Here is a 16237-nt window from a genome sequence, read left to right as displayed (position 1 = left end):
AGTCCAAAGACATCCAGTCAGGTTAACTGGAGAATCTAAAGTGCCGCTAGGTGTATGTATGTGTGTGTGTGTGTGTGTGTGTGTGAATGTATGTTTGTCCTATAGTAGACTAGTGACCTGTCCAGGATGTTTCCTGCTTTTTGCCCAGTAAATTGGACCCACTGCAACCCTAAATTGGATAAATTGGTGGTAAAAAAGACAATAAATGAATGGGTGCTTGGGTGGTGCAGTTGTAAGCTGGCTAGCTCATAAGTGCTCTGATTCAAGGTTTGAATCCCCAGCTTTGCTATCGGCTGGTCGAGCATCTACAGTACATGATGCAGACATGACTGGAGGGTGGGTGGGGGTTTTATGGTCGAGGCCCTGTGATGGATTGGCGTCCTGTCCTGGGTGTGTTATTACATTGTGCACAGTGACATTGTGACAAGTGGCTAGAATAAATAAATGACAGATTATCTAATGTGTTGGGGTAAAAGCTGATGTAAAGACATATGTTGGTCATTATAGCCACTCAATTAAAGCTGACCAGATCATTGAGGAGAAGTGTGTGATGAATTATGTTGAAGGCTGTACAATGCTGAACTAGGTAAGATTTACATACTTGCACTACAGTAAAAAATAAATAAATAAAGTGGTAAAACACAAAAAAAACAGACATGCTTTTGATGGTTCGACAACATTTGCAGTAATAGAAAAAAATATGCAAATTTAATTCTGGACAGATTATTGCTTTAATGCTGATATGTTGAACTGGGGTGAATCTGTAACCTGTAACCCCAGGCATGCTCTCTATTTTGACCCATGACTATGGCCCTTTCTCATTTAAATACAGTGTGCTAATTGCTTGGCCGACCTTTCGGTCCTGTTGAGAAAGATGATCATCACAGACTCATTTCCTGAGCACCTCTTCCAAATGTATCATTTTTTATTATATAATGTTATGGCCTTTGAATATATTTGCAGCACAAAGGCTATTCAGAAATCATCTGCATCTTTCTCCTCCTGTTTTGTGTCTCTGGGCAAAGGCCAGACTGTTTTGTTCTGCCATGATGCACCCAGCTCCACCTCGCCACCTTCTCCTGCGTCATTTCTTCCTCTTCTGTTACAAACGTCATTCATCTAATTTGTGTTATAAATCAATTTGGCAATTGTGGGGATTATGTGGGAAGGGCTGATAAGGTATCATAGTTTCAAGGTTTCAAGGCAGGTGATAAATAGAAACACTTCTACCTGTGTAGGTGCAAAGAGGTGCATGTGACTGACAAGAGAAAATGACATATCAATCCTCTGTGCCTCCTTTGCCAGCCATATTCAGCAGAGCAGAAGACTGAGATTCCGTAGCTAAGCCCTGCCGCTCATCTCCACAGTTACACATATACACCGATCAGCCATAACATTATGACCACCTCCTGGTCTCTGCACTCACTGTCCATGTTATCAGCTCCACTTACCATATAGAAGCACTTTGTAGTACTACAATTACTGACTGCAGTCCAACTGTTTCTCTAAATGCTTTGTTAGCCCCCTTTCACCCTGTTCTTTAATGGTCAGGACTCTCCCAGGACCACTACAGAGCAGGTATTATTTGGGTGGTGGGTCATTCTCAGCACTGCAGTGACACTGACATGGTGGTGGTGTGTTAGTGTGTGTTGTGCTGGTATGAGTGGATCAGACACAGCAGCACTGATGGAGTTTTTAAACACCTCACTGTCACTGCTGGACTGAGAATAGTCCACCAACCAAAAATATCCAGCCAACAGCGCCCCATGGGCAGCGTCCTGTGACCACTGATGAAGTTCCGGAAGATGACCAACTCAGACAGGAGCAATAGATGAGCGATCGTCTCTGACTTTACATCTATAAGGTGGATCGACTAGGTAGGAGTGTCTAATAGAGAGAACAGTGAGTGGACACTGTATTTAAAAACTCCAGCAGCGCCGCTGTGTCTGATCCACTCATACCAGCACAACACACACTAACACACCACCACCATGTCAGTGTCACTGCAGTGCTGAGAATGATCCACGACCCAAATAATACCTGCTCTGTGGTGGTCCTGTGGGGGTCCTGACCATTGAAGAACAGTGTGAAAGCAGGTTAAAAAAAGTATGTAGAGAAACAGATGGACTACAATGCAATCAATTTTAGAACTACAAAGTGCTTCTATATGGTAAGTGGAGCTGATAAAATGGACAGTGAGTGTATAAACAAGGATGTGGTTTTAATGTTATGGCTGATTGGTGTATATCTATGTATGTATCACATCCATTTCTAACAGATGTATTTGTAACATTTTGCGAAGTCATTTTCAGCTAAACACACGACTGTGCCGATGTGCACTAAGCAAAGTCCATCAAGAAAAGGTTTGATGGGTTTGGTGTGCTGGAAATCTAGTGGCCTGCACAGTATCCTGAACAAGTAGTTGTTAGCCAGGTTTTCCTTGTTCAGCATCAGTGTCTGACCTCACAAATCTTCTTACAGACACAAACGGACACACTCCAAAATCTTATGGAAAGTCTTTCCAGAAAAGTGAAGGCTGTTATAGAAACATGGAGATACACAGTTAAGAAAACATACCTTGGTCTTAAAGCTTCTGATCATGTGACCATGCTTAAGTTGTATACACTGAAAAAATGCAACTACGTGTTGTGTAAATACACTTGTGAAAAGTGACAACTGAAAAAAAACCAAACTGAGATTTCCATTTATGTCCATTTATTGTATTTTCTGATGTCTTATCTTTTGATGGTGCATTCTTTTGTTTCCTGTTTTCTATTCATATATCTCTCTCTTACGCAAATGCATCTTTTTAAATGCTAAAAATCCCTCTCAGTGCCCATCCAGGAAAAGAATGGCTCATCAAAATTCATTATTCTCTTCTGAAGCATTTAAAAAGAACTTTGTGTTATCTCTTTCTCTTTCTCAGTCATTTTGATGCCGACCCTCTTCTTCATATTTTGATCAACAGACTTTAGTCTCTAGGCACGAGAACATCAGCTCATTTGAGATGTTTGTTGGCACATTGCATTTTCAGCTTGTGTTTCCAACAGCAACAACACTCCAGCTTTTCTCAGAAGTCAGAGTGCTCAGAATACACCGCAAGAAATGAACCAGAGCAAAGCCCATAACAAACAAGACCAGGCTGAAGTATAACCAACCTTTGGCCCAAAGGGGTGATTCAGGAGCTCTGCACATTAGAAGCAGATGCAAAACATGGCACAAACATGCACACAATATTTCACGCTAAGCGCTGACTGATGAAATAGATTGCTGTAACAAAACACATGCCTTAAGGACACTAAACATCAAAAAGTATGCTGAAATTCAGCTGTTCCATGCACACAAACAGCAACCAGCAACGGCAGAAGAAAGGGTCATACTAAAGACCTCGATGACTTCTAATGTGGCACTGTTAAAGGATACCGTCTCTTTAACCAGTTCGTTTATTAAATTCTGCCGTGCTACCTGGGTTACCTGGGTCAAAATGTCTAGACAAAACAACAGCGTTTAAACTGCATCTGAAAGCAACATCCAGGTGTAATCCAGCTGCAGCCAAAGTGCTCCTTTCAGAGTGATGCCAGACTCACCATACACAAACAATAATAAGAAATGGTCTACGTGCATTTTATTTATTATAAAATAAATGAAACATGCATAACATATAAAACAATAACAAAATAAAAATGACATTCTTCGGTGCATTGGGATATTCCGCTAGCACACCAGCACCGAGATTCTGAACTCCTCGGTTCGAAACTCGGTGTTGCCACCGGTCGGTTGGCCACCATCTAGCAGGCATAATTGGCAGTGCCTGCAGGGAGGGATGACAGGAATATGTGGGCGGGGTCTTCAAACGCTGTGTCAGGACCCTGATTGTTGGATAGTGCATAGTGCAGAGTACATGGGTGGAAAAGGGTTCCGTTAAAAGTTGCGCGCAGGTCAGAGGAGGCGTAAGCAGCAATATACCCACCTTAACTGCAAAAGATCGGGGATCCCCAGCAGCGGAAGACAAATTGACTACACTAAATTGGGAAAAATTATATATATATACATACAGTGTATCACAAAAGTGAGTACACCCCTCACATTTCTGCAAATATTTCATTATATCTTTTCATGGGACAACACTATAGACATGAAACTTGGATATAACTTAGAGTAGTCAGTGTACAGCTTGTATAGCAGTGTAGATTTACTGTCTTCTGAAAATAACTCAACACACAGCCATTAATGTCTAAATAGCTGGCAACATAAGTGAGTACACCCCACAGTGAACATGTCCAAAGTGTGCCCAAATGTGTCATTGTCCCTCCCTGGTGTCATGTGTCAAGGTCCCAGGTGTAAATGGGGAGCAGGGCTGTTAAATTTGGTGTTTTGGGTACAATTCTCTCATACTGGCCACTGGATATTCAACATGGCACTTCAGCATGCTTCAGCATTCAGCATGGTCGTCATCCCAGAAGGAAGCTGACGCACAAGAAAGCCCGCAAACAGTTTGCTGAAGACAAGCAGTCCAAGAACATGGATTACTGGAATGCCCTGTGGTCTGACGAGACCAAGATGAATTATATATATATACAGTATATAAATGACATGATGTTTAAGCACACCTGTGGATAAAACTTAATTTTATTATTTTTATTTAATGATTTATGATTTATTTTTATCAATTAAACAATATAATATTATGTAAATTATTTGTAGCATATAAATTATAAAATAAAATAAAAATTGTCTGAATCTTTAATTTTTCATTTGAATTGCATGTTTTACCACAACTTTATACTGGTCAGAGTGAAGGTGAATCACTGGGTGCAATGCAGTAACACACCAAAGATGGGACGCCAATCCATTGTGGGGCCTCGGCCATCCTCCCCTCAATCATGTCTGTATAAAGACCCCTTTGGAGCCCAGCTGTATTCTCTAAATTCTTGAATTGGTGTTAATTATTTTAAAATCATACAGATTTTTTACAGAAGTTCTTCTTGAATTCAGAAAGAAGATTTAAAAATCTATTTAAAAATACTTTTTGTAGGTTTATACTTTCCTGCTCCATTTGTTCGTTTTGTAATGTTATCTACAGTGTGTAGGTGGGAATGATCCAAATACAGTAAATACATAATGCACATAATTTGTGGGATCATTGTGTGACCTGAAACTAGACCCACAATGACCCTGACCAGGACAAAGTGGTGGTAAAAATGAGAATTTGAAGTGAAATTAAAATTTGTATGGAGTTGTCAATGATGTAGGATCTGCTGCCATTACTGACACTAATGACACCTATTGAAGAATGCCTTTATATGTGTTATATACACATATACACGAGTACAGTACAATGAAATTCTTTTTCCATATATCCCAGCTTGTTTGAAAGCTGGGATCAGAGCGCAGGGTCAGCTATTTTATGGAGCCCCTGGAGCAGACACAGCTAAGGGCCTTGCTCAAGGGCCCAACAGTGGCTGCATAGCAGAGCCTGGATTTGAACCGACAATCTTTCGACTGACAGCCCAAAGCTCTACCCACTAGGCTACCACTGTATTAAAATAGGTATGACAGAACAATTTAAATTCTTGGCAGTTTCGAAGGGAAAAAGCCAGTCGGTTTTAAGAATGACTTTTCATATCCTTGCAATGTTACATTTCAAACATGTTTCCTAATCCCTACAGCTGATGCCATACTTCCCTGAGAGGGCTTATCTAAAGCACCTGCCCAAATCTCTCAGGCTCCATGATTTCTAATCGATCACTACAAATAAATCAGATTAAAAGACCAAAAGCAAGACTATCATATCTCCAGATTGATCTTAAATCCCAAGGGTCCTCTGTTACCCCCTGTTGATGCAGATGGCAGAAGGGCATCCAGGAGAGTCTCCACAATGGGCAGTGGGCCACTTTATGGGCTCTTAAAAGCCTCATTAAAATCCAGCTGACAGATGGAGCCCTTATCAGATCTGTCTCACTCAGGAAATGGATGGAGTAAATATTTGACAGGAGAGCCGGGCAGCTGTGTGAGAGTATCCGTGCATCAAGGTAAAATTAAAATCATCTATTCACTCACCGATCAGCTCAGCTGCGCAGAGGAGACAGTATGTGACGTGACGGGAGAGGATTACAGAATTGAGCCCATAAGCAGACATTCACATTAATTGGCTAGCACTGTCATGCTAGAATCACTAAGTGACTGACACAGACTGGTGAAAAATCTTCTGTAACACGTCTAAAACATTACACAGGTTAAACGTGCTGTGTTTCAGCATTCTCTATATGCTCTGTTTCAGACTCTGAGCATGATTTTGAAAGCACAGGTGTGTTAAGCTCCTGTGTGTGTATATACAGTATGATTCTCACTTTAAAGTGTAAGTTTCCAAGTTTTACTGTCACAGTCTAATATAAACTGTATTGGCAATTGTATACGGACACCTGAGTTTGTTGGACATTCTACTCCAGAGCAATAGGCATTTATACATATCTGCATCCTTCACTCCTCCGAACAGGCTTTCTACAAGATTTTGGAGTGGAATGTGTACCCATTTAGTCAAAATAACATTTTGTGAGGTCAGTGAGTGACAATGGACGAGAAGGTTTGGCTTGCTATTAACCAACTAGGTAACTGTTAGTAATCTAGCTCACAGTGGTGGGGGATGAAGGGTATAGCATGTGTAAATTTGACATGTGTATTACAATCATGTATGTACAGTGTATCACAAAAGTGAGTACACCCCTCACATTTTTGCAAATATTTGATTATATCTTTTCATGGGACAACACTATAGACATGAAACTTGGATATAACTTAGAGTAGTCAGTGTACAGCTTGTATAGCAGTGTAGATTTACTGTCTTCTGAAAATAACTCAACACAAAGCCATTAATGTCTAAATAGCTGGCAACATAAGTGAGTACACCCCACAGTGAACATGTCCAAATTGTGCCCAAATGTGTCGTTGTCCCTCCCTGGTGTCATGTGTCAAGGTCCCAGGTGTAAATGGGGAGCAGGGCTGTTAAATTTGGTGTTTTGGGTACAATTCTCTCATACTGGCCACTGGATATTCAACATGGCACCTCATGGCAAAGAACTCTCTGAGGATGTGAGAAATAGAATTGTTGCTCTCCACAAAGATGGCCTGGGCTATAAGAAGATTGCTAACACCCTGAAACTGAGCTACAGCATGGTGGCCAAGGTCATACAGCGGTTTTCCAGGACAGGTTCCACTCGGAACAGGCTTCGCCAGGGTCGACCAAAGAAGTTGAGTCCACATGTTCGGCGTCATATCCAGAGGTTGGCTTTAAAAAATAGACACATGAGTGCTGCCAGCATTGCTGCAGAGGTTGAAGACGTGGGAGGTCAGCCTGTCAGTGCTCAGACCATACGCCGCACACTGCATCAACTCGGTCTGCATGGTCGTCATCCCAGAAGGAAGCTGACGCACAAGAAAGCCAGCAAACAGTTTGCTGAAGACAAGCAGTCCAAGAACATGGATTACTGGAATGCCCTGTGGTCTGACGAGACCAAGATAAACTTGTTTGGCTCAGATGGTGTCCAGCATGTGTGGCGGCGCCCTGGTGAGAAGTACCAAGACAACTGTATCTTGCCTACAGTCAAGCATGGTGGTGGTAGCATCATGGTCTTGGGCTGCATGAGTGTTGCTGGCACTGGGGAGCTGCAGTTCATTGAGGGAAACATGAATTCCAACATGTACTGTGACATTCTGAAACAGAGCATGATCCCCTACCTTCGAAAACTGGGCCTCATGGCAGTTTTCCAACAGGATAACGACCCCAAACACAACCTCCAAGATGACAACTGCCTTGCTGAGGAAGCTGAAGGTAAAGGTGATGGACTAAACCCAATTGAGCACCTGTGGCGCATCCTCAAGTGGAAGGTGGAGGAGTTTAAGGTGTCTAACATCCACCAGCTCCGTGATGTCATCATGGAGGAGTGGAAGAGGATTCCAGTAGCAACCTGTGCAGCTCTAGTGAATTCCATGCCCAGGAGGGTTAAGGCAGTGCTGGATAATAATGGTGGTCACACAAAATATTGACACTTTGGGCACAATTTGGACATGTTCACTGTGGGGTGTACTCACTTATGTTGCCAGCCATTTAGACATTAATGGCTGTGTGTTGAGTTATTTTCAGAAGACAGTAAATCTACACTGCTATACAAGTTGTACACTGACTACTCTAAGTTATATCCAAGTTTCATGTCTATAGTGTTGTCCCATGAAAAGATATAATGAAATATTTGCAGAAATGTGAGGGGTGTACTCACTTTTGTGATACACTGTATGTTGACTTCCAAACTGGCCGCTAGTACTGCTGGGAATTTTAACACTGGACCTGAGTGCCTTTAAAGTGGCTATATTCACTAAAATGATATGAAATTATTAAACAAAAATTGTTGAATAACTGGAACCATCCAATCTAAAAAGAATATTGGATTAGAATTATGAACTGTCTAAATGAATTGTGTATAATCTCCATGCAAACCACACAGTTTTAACTACAGCACCTTTAAAACAACAACACGTCTCTATAGAGCCTGCATTCTACAGAAATGTTACATTAGTCATATAGCTATTACAGCCACCGGAGATTTAATCTCATGTGAGTAATACTATACCTCGTTTTGCACAAAGCAACAACATGCTTTACTGTCTTCAGTTCAAGACAAATATTGTGGTAGGATACTGTTATTTCTCAGCATGACAATCAACCCTGCACTTCTTCTCTCTCAGCATGTAATGGCTTTGATAGATTTAAATCCACACTTTTAATTAATAATTCAGTTACAATAAGAAATAGTGTTCAGATCCATCTACACTATATGGCCTGAATGTACGTGGACAGCATTTCAAATGATTGAGATCAGGGGTTTGTGTTAAAGCATCAATGTGATATCGTATACAAAGCAAAGTACATGGTTTGATAGGTTTGGTTTGGAGAAACTCCACAGAGCTCTGACCTTAACCACATTAAAAACCTTTGGGATGAATTGAAATGCTAACTGTGAGCAAGGCCATCTTGTCTAACATGCATACCCTAATTATGATGTGTCATCTTACAATTACAACTTATTACGACAATATTGCTATCACTGACTGCCAGTCTCCCTATAGGACACCCAATTAAGAAACCATAAAATGTTTTTAAAACCATATACCACTGTAATCATGCAACCTAAAATACAGCACAGTTAAACCAAACGTAGTGCCAAATCCAAATCCAACATCTACCCAGTGGCATGATTTGAGGTGTGTTGAAGAAAGCTTGTGCTGGCCTTGTCCCCTAGAATAAGAGGCTGTTATTTAATATACACTATATGGTCAAAACTCTGTGAGCTTGTTGGACTTGCTTGACTCTTCTTTCAAGACTTTCCACAAGATTGAAGAGTGTATCTGAGGGAATCTCTTATCATCCAGTCAAAAGAGCAATTGTTAGGTCTAGGACTGATGTTGCTAAAATTTCTGGCTTGCAGTTGTTGTTCCAACTTCTACCAAAGCTGTTCAGTGTAGTAGAGGTAAGGACTTTGCGGTTGTCATCACCAAATATATTTTCTTATAATATAAGAATTAAACTAATAGTGCAAAAGTATTCAGACACCACAACTGAATAGCATTAGTACTTTAATGCAAAGCTGATGCTTTTTTTCAGCATTGTAGTTCTGTTTTCCTGTAATTTAGTAACATCTTAATTGGGGGTAAGAAGTGTAATTTTGCAGTAATAACATCATGTTATAAATGTGTGATCAGTACTCATTCTATGTAAGCATGTGCATTTTTTCTTTTCCATAGTTTTTTTGAGACTTAATTAATAATAGTCCAATTATAGTTATGGTATTTAGCAGATGCTGTTATCCAAAGTGACTTACAGTACTGTGACAGTATATTGTCTAAGCAATTGAAGGTTAAGGTCCTTGCTCAATTTTATGGTACTGTTTCCATCTAGTGGTAACAAATGGATTTGCTGACAACGTTGGTCGCAAATTCCATACAAACAATAATAATCATTTTTTCTTCTTTAAGAATCAATCAGCGTTTTGCAAAAAAGTACATTTAATAATCCTTAAATGTTTTAGTTTTTACTTACGTTCATATTTACTTACTTTTGTTCATATTTATAAATACAAGGTCAAATACATTGTGTTTTTTACATTAAGAAAGGAAAAATGGGGTAAAACACGTTCGTACAACTGAGCTGACACCTCGAAGTCGTGATTTCGGATCTTACCTCTGCTACCAGCAGGTTGGGCGACCACATGAACACCGATTGGTGGACAAATGCAACGAAAAAAAGAATGGATAGATGCACTGGAAGTGCATTAAAGAAGAAAAAGTTAGATTCTGATTCCCTTTAATACAGTCACACAGGATAAAAATGGTTTTCTGGTTTTCTAAAGATACTAAAAATAACTGAACCTCTGTTTTGTTTTATTGGGTTCTTAAATTAAATGTTATTAAGATAGAAGACTACAAGAAAATTATTCAAGTAGTAATGCATTTATTATTTGATGATAATGACATTAAAACTTGTCAAAGGGCAAATACAATTTAGTTACTTTACTAGTTCAGTACATTAACTGCTGAGCTACTTAATTGAAATGAAAGTATTCATTTGGCCACAGTGATTTAGAACAAAGCACATTAGGTTAGAAAATCTAGAAGAACCAGACACGTTAGTGAATTGATCACTGTGTAAGTATGCAAAGCTACAGTCTCTTCTACATCTGCACTGATGGTTTCTTAGTGCAATAATATGTATGCGGCTGCTTATGATAATGTCCTGTCTTTTTGCTTATGCCCTTTTATGTTTAATTGTGTTGTTTTTTGTCTGTCTTCCCTTGTGTAAATTGTAACTGTAATTGTGTAATTTGTATAGTACTGTGACACTGCAATTTCCTTCAATAAAGTCTTATCTTATCTTATCTTATCTTATCTTTAAAGCTACAAGAGCAGCAGGGGGCGCTGAGAAACAATAAAGCTGCTCTTACTGAGCGGTAACATCATCTTATGGTGGTGTGTGGGTTGATGGTGTGTGGGTGGATCTGCATATGGATGTGTCCTTGTATTTTTGTGCAGTATGTAATGACAGTGGGTTATTAAACAAAAGGTTGTGAGTTTGAATCTGCTGCTGCTAGGCTGTCACTGATGGACGCTTGAGCAAGACTCCTAACCCCTCCTGACCCCAGCTTTCAGACAAGCTGGAATATGTAGAACAAGAGTTTCATTGTACTGTACAGATGTATATGCATGTATAAGGCATTCTATTTATGTAATGGCAAGCTGTGAAAGTAACTGCCCTCTTTGATTGTCTTTGTTACTGCATATTATCAACCTAAACGATCAGAGATACTTAAACTACACAACAAATTTGAAATAAAACAATGTGATTTATGGAAAAAGGTTATGCAAAATATATAATGCTCTTGTAATTACATAATTTCCCAAACCAAGCCCATGGCAATAGATTTTTAAACAATAAATGAATCCTTATGAAAAACAATGGCCCAGCAGAGTGTGCCATCATGGCATCACATCCTTGTCAGTAGACTTCAGTTAATAGTTGCCAGTGGCAGGAGATAATTATATCACAGCCCATTGTGATGTGATAATTTGTGACAGCACAAGCAGCTTTGCACGGAGCTTCATTTAGATTCCAGACAATTTACATCCCATCAATCGCCCACTAAACTGCTCAACCTTCCATCACACTACTGAAAATCTCAGCTACATCCTTCTGTGCAGAACGCAGTAAAAATGACTGCATCTATACACAATATTTACCTAGCCCAAATGCAATGGATCAATTTAGAAATATTTAATGTCTGAAGGTAAATTAGAAACAATAAAGTAAATATAGTAAAAAAATGACAAATGGTGTGTGTAATCCTTCTTTACCTGCTAAGGATAAAGAAGATATCAATTTTAAAACATGTAATCGGGATAAGAACATTAACAAAATAACTGTAATTTACATTCACCTTTAGTAATTACTTTATTATCATGGTGGGTTTGGGGCATGCCCAAAAATACAAGGCAGCAATCACATTGATGCGTTACTTACTTAGAGTTAATATAGAGCACTGGTTCCCAAAGCTTTTAGTCATGTACACCTTGTGACATTTAACATCCTAAGTACCTCTGAGAATCTTCATAAACATTATCACATACACATGCTGTTATACATATGGTATACAAAACATACACTGAGAGGAAACAAGTATTTACTTGATTTTAATTTTCTTATTTCATATAAACTCAAATAACTTTAAATGGACACATGCACAGTGTCACATAGCCCTGATCTCTGAACAGCTAAGCAAATACAGTTTTTTTTTTAAAACAGGATGTCCAGCAAGCCTATGGTCAGGAATCTAAATACTTTTGGCCATATAATGTAGCAACATGGATCATAGGGACACAGGTTTGAGAAGAAGAAGAGGTTTTATTCATATAGCGCTTTTCACAATCTGAAGGTCACTTCACAATACAAATTTCTCAAAGGAAAAAAAAGATAGAAAACTATGACCAAAGGACAGAAATACAGATTGAAAAGAAGACAGACTTAAAAGAGGAAACAGATGTACAGTAGAGATTGGGGCAAGATTGAGCTTAGGGGCTGCAGCACAAAGATCTGCCCCCCATTGAGGAAAGTCTAGTATGAACAGAAAGAAATCTGCCATCAGAGGACCTAAGTGTGTGGTGTAGTGAAGCAGTAGCTTACTACAGGATATGACGAGGCTTTAAATGGTACTTAATATGAGAAGATTTCAGAAGCCAGTGCAGCTAGTTAAGACTAGTGGTGATGTGGGTAGATGTAGAGAGATGAATTCATTAGTGAAAAATGAATGAATGAATTAAAAAAACCTTCCAAAAATCTTTCCTTGGACATCTAAGGAAATGTAAAAGCAAGATGCTGCAGGCTATTTCTGCAGCTCCTTCTTGAACCACAAAACACAGAGAACTACATTAACACCAGCAGATGAAAAAAAAAATCACACTTAAGCAACACCAGCACACTCACCAGATTCTGCGTGGCATCTTGAGAGAAGAACGTGTAAAGCTAAACAGTAAAAACACTGATGATCTCTCCACCGGCTCTGCTCAATCTGCTTCTCTTTCTCTGTCCGTTTTTAATCTCTCTCACTCACATGCGTGCACACACTTTAATAATTCAGACTGCACTTATCTTTATTACATACACAAAAGCTGGCATAAGCAGCCTCACACACACACACATGCACACACACACACATACACACAGGCGATTATGCTGGATTTTTGAATGCACCTCGCTGCAGCAGGCTGGATGTTGTACACAGACGATTCGCTTTGTAGTGACAATCAAAGGGCCGAGCGTTTTGGTTACTGCTTAGTGCAGCCAGACTGATTTGTTTAAACACACACTCGTACACCTTCATACACCTTCATACACCTTCATACACATGCACCCTTATACACTTAATTACACAGATACTAAAAAGACAGCAGGTACTTAAGGATGTGTTGCAAATTTTATTAAATTTAGGAAAATCATGCACACAAACAATGATATATGGAGAAAATCATATAGAGTATGTGATTCCATGCCAGGGCAAACACACACATGTGCACACACACACTGATTGCAGAGGAACCCACGCAGACACAGGGAGAACATGCAAACTCAGCACAAAAAAGACTCTGGTCACCCAGCCTGAGAATCAAACCCAGGCCAGCGCTATCCACTGTGCCACCATGCTACCTTACATTTTATGAAACCCAATGTCACTCACTCACTCTCACTCACTCATTCACTGTCTTAACTTAATCAGGGTCATGGGGGATGTGGGGGGGGATGGGGTGCTGGAGCCTATCCCAGATTTTCAATGGGCGCGAGACACACAGTAAGCCCTGGATGGGGCACCAGTCCATCGCAGGGCAGACACACATACACACACACACACACACGTACACACCCATTCACCTATAGGGCAATTTAGTGTCTCCAATTAACCTGGCTGCATGGTTTTGGACTGTGGGAGGAAACTGGAGCTCCCAGAGGAAACCCACGCAGACACGGAAGTGAGGCGTGAGGCGACAGTGCTACCCACTTAGCCACCGTGCCGCCCTGAAGCCCAATGTCATTTGATTTCATTTTTTACAGTTTACTATTGCATTATCCTGGTCAGGGTCTCAGTGTAATGCAGTAACTCACTCCAAACAGGACACCAATCCATCAGAGTGCCTTGGCCAACCCAATCCGATATAGCCAATTACACTAGACCGGCCTATAGCACAGCTGGGGATTCAAACCCTGGATCCTAATGGTAGTAGGTAAGTCTAATTTACTGCCTACTGTTCCCCTGAGAACCCAAAACCTAATTAAATTAATTAAAATTTATCCAAAACCCATATTGCCTTAAATAGAATTAAGATAATAGGGAGAGACTGATGTTAACAAAGGGAAACTTCACCCCTTATCTGACATTTACATAAAAGCAGACAATGTAAAACTGATGTTTTTGGACATCAAGAATCTCATTATGTCTGCAGAAAGCAGATACAGGATAGTGTGATAGTGAAGTTAATGATGTTTTAACAAATATAACAAATAACAAATATGCACATAACAGTTGGAATCAGAAAGAGAGCTATTACTTTTAATGTCATTGCTACTGTATAAATGAAATTGGTCTGAAATAACCCTGATAAACCATATAAACACATGGCACTGAGAAAAAGGCTATAACAAAGCCTCTCATAACACCTGTGCCCACTCATCACCAGGTAGCTTTGATGTTTATCTCTATTCTCCTTATTCACAACCTCTCATCACTCCTCAACCCGCACTGAATCTCCTCACCCATCTGAAATCCTCTCAACAAGCGCAGAACTCACGTAATTACAGCAGTGCACAACGTCACACAATTACTTTCCACCCTACTAGCAGACAATATGTAAAATTTGATGACGGATTAAGAATCACAGCAGATCGTGCATGAGATAAAAATGCCGTGCCAGGCGAGGTTCACAGCAACCTCACAATCCGGGTGGATCAGATAATCTAATACTTATGTTCCTTGAACTTTAATAAATTGAATTAATTGTTTCATGAAATACACAGTGCACATTGCGGATTGCTTAGCATATGCAACATGTTTTAAAGTGTGCATTTAGGCATAAGTGGTAGTTGTAGTGTTTTTTTTTATAAATTAAAAACAGTGGCATCCAGCAGCATTCCAATCAATAGTCCAATACCTTAAACACTGAGCTTCCACTTTCATACATAAATCAAAGTAAATGTAAAAAGAATTAGTACATCTAGCGCAAAATGTTCACTTTTTCTGCTGTAATGCATTTTTGAATGGAATTTAAGCCGGATGTAGATGGTTATATCACAGGCAGCATCATGATGCAGTCGCTTGAACAGCCAAAATGACTCACCTGGCCTTTAGAGCTGCGATGCTGGACTTGTCAATCCTAGAGAAAAAAAAGAGAAAAATAGTTCAGTTATGCTTAGACACATTCAGAAACAAAAGATGTGTTAGTAACGACACATGGTGTGTAGAACTTCAACACATGAAAAGATACATGAAAATGTGTTTAATGTGTTTTCCTTTTTTATACAACAATTATGTTGGGCTAATAAACACGTCAGTGTGTTTATTCACAACATGCGTTGATTGCTGGTGTAATTAGAATAAAAGACTGAATAAGATGGCTGATTAAATCAGAACTGATCTAAACAGAATTCCTCATTCTGATTCATTAGGGCGGCACGGTGGCTAAGTGGGTAGCACAGTCGCCTCACAGCAAGAAGGTCCTGGGTTCAATCCCCAGGTGGGGCGGTCCAGGTCCTTTCTGTTTGGAGTTTGCATGCAATAATGGCTGCAGGGTGGAAATATGCATTTAAGGTCAGGGACTCCTGCCATATTGTGACCACAAGCTCTATTCTCAACAATAGTTTTATTTTCCCTTAATCTTTATGTTTGTGGCTTTTTAGCCACAGTATTGTTCTACTTGGTTAAGCATCCTGCAAACTGGGTCCATTTTTCATTCTTGCATTCTTTTCCATTAATCTAACACAGTCATGTTTTAGGAGGTGCTGGTTGTTTGGGAAAACCTACACAAACACTTAAATTCGCACAGACAGGAATTAGAGGTATGGACCGAACTGTGGCCTGTGAAGCTGTGCAGCACTAATACAATCTACTGTTCCACTATAAGGCATGTATTGTTTAAAGCACTCTAAAAT

At 39.8% G+C, this 16237-nt stretch overlaps 1 protein-coding gene across 1 annotated transcript in view; it reads right to left on the bottom strand.

The window, feature by feature from the left end:
* The window catches only part of rap1gap2a (RAP1 GTPase activating protein 2a), an 85279-nt gene extending 69817 nt beyond the window's left edge, over window positions 1-15462 (bottom strand). Inside the window, exon 1 of the mRNA XM_063017288.1 lies at window positions 15427-15462. The gene's annotated coding sequence lies outside the window, so the exon portion shown is untranslated. The remainder of the gene's footprint in view (window positions 1-15426) is intronic.
* Window positions 15463-16237: the final 775 nt, after the last annotated feature.

This window comes from Trichomycterus rosablanca, chromosome 20 (genome assembly GCF_030014385.1).
Source record: "Trichomycterus rosablanca isolate fTriRos1 chromosome 20, fTriRos1.hap1, whole genome shotgun sequence".
Lineage (NCBI taxonomy): Eukaryota > Metazoa > Chordata > Actinopteri > Siluriformes > Trichomycteridae > Trichomycterus > Trichomycterus rosablanca.
This window is presented reverse-complemented; position numbering and strand designations above follow the sequence as displayed.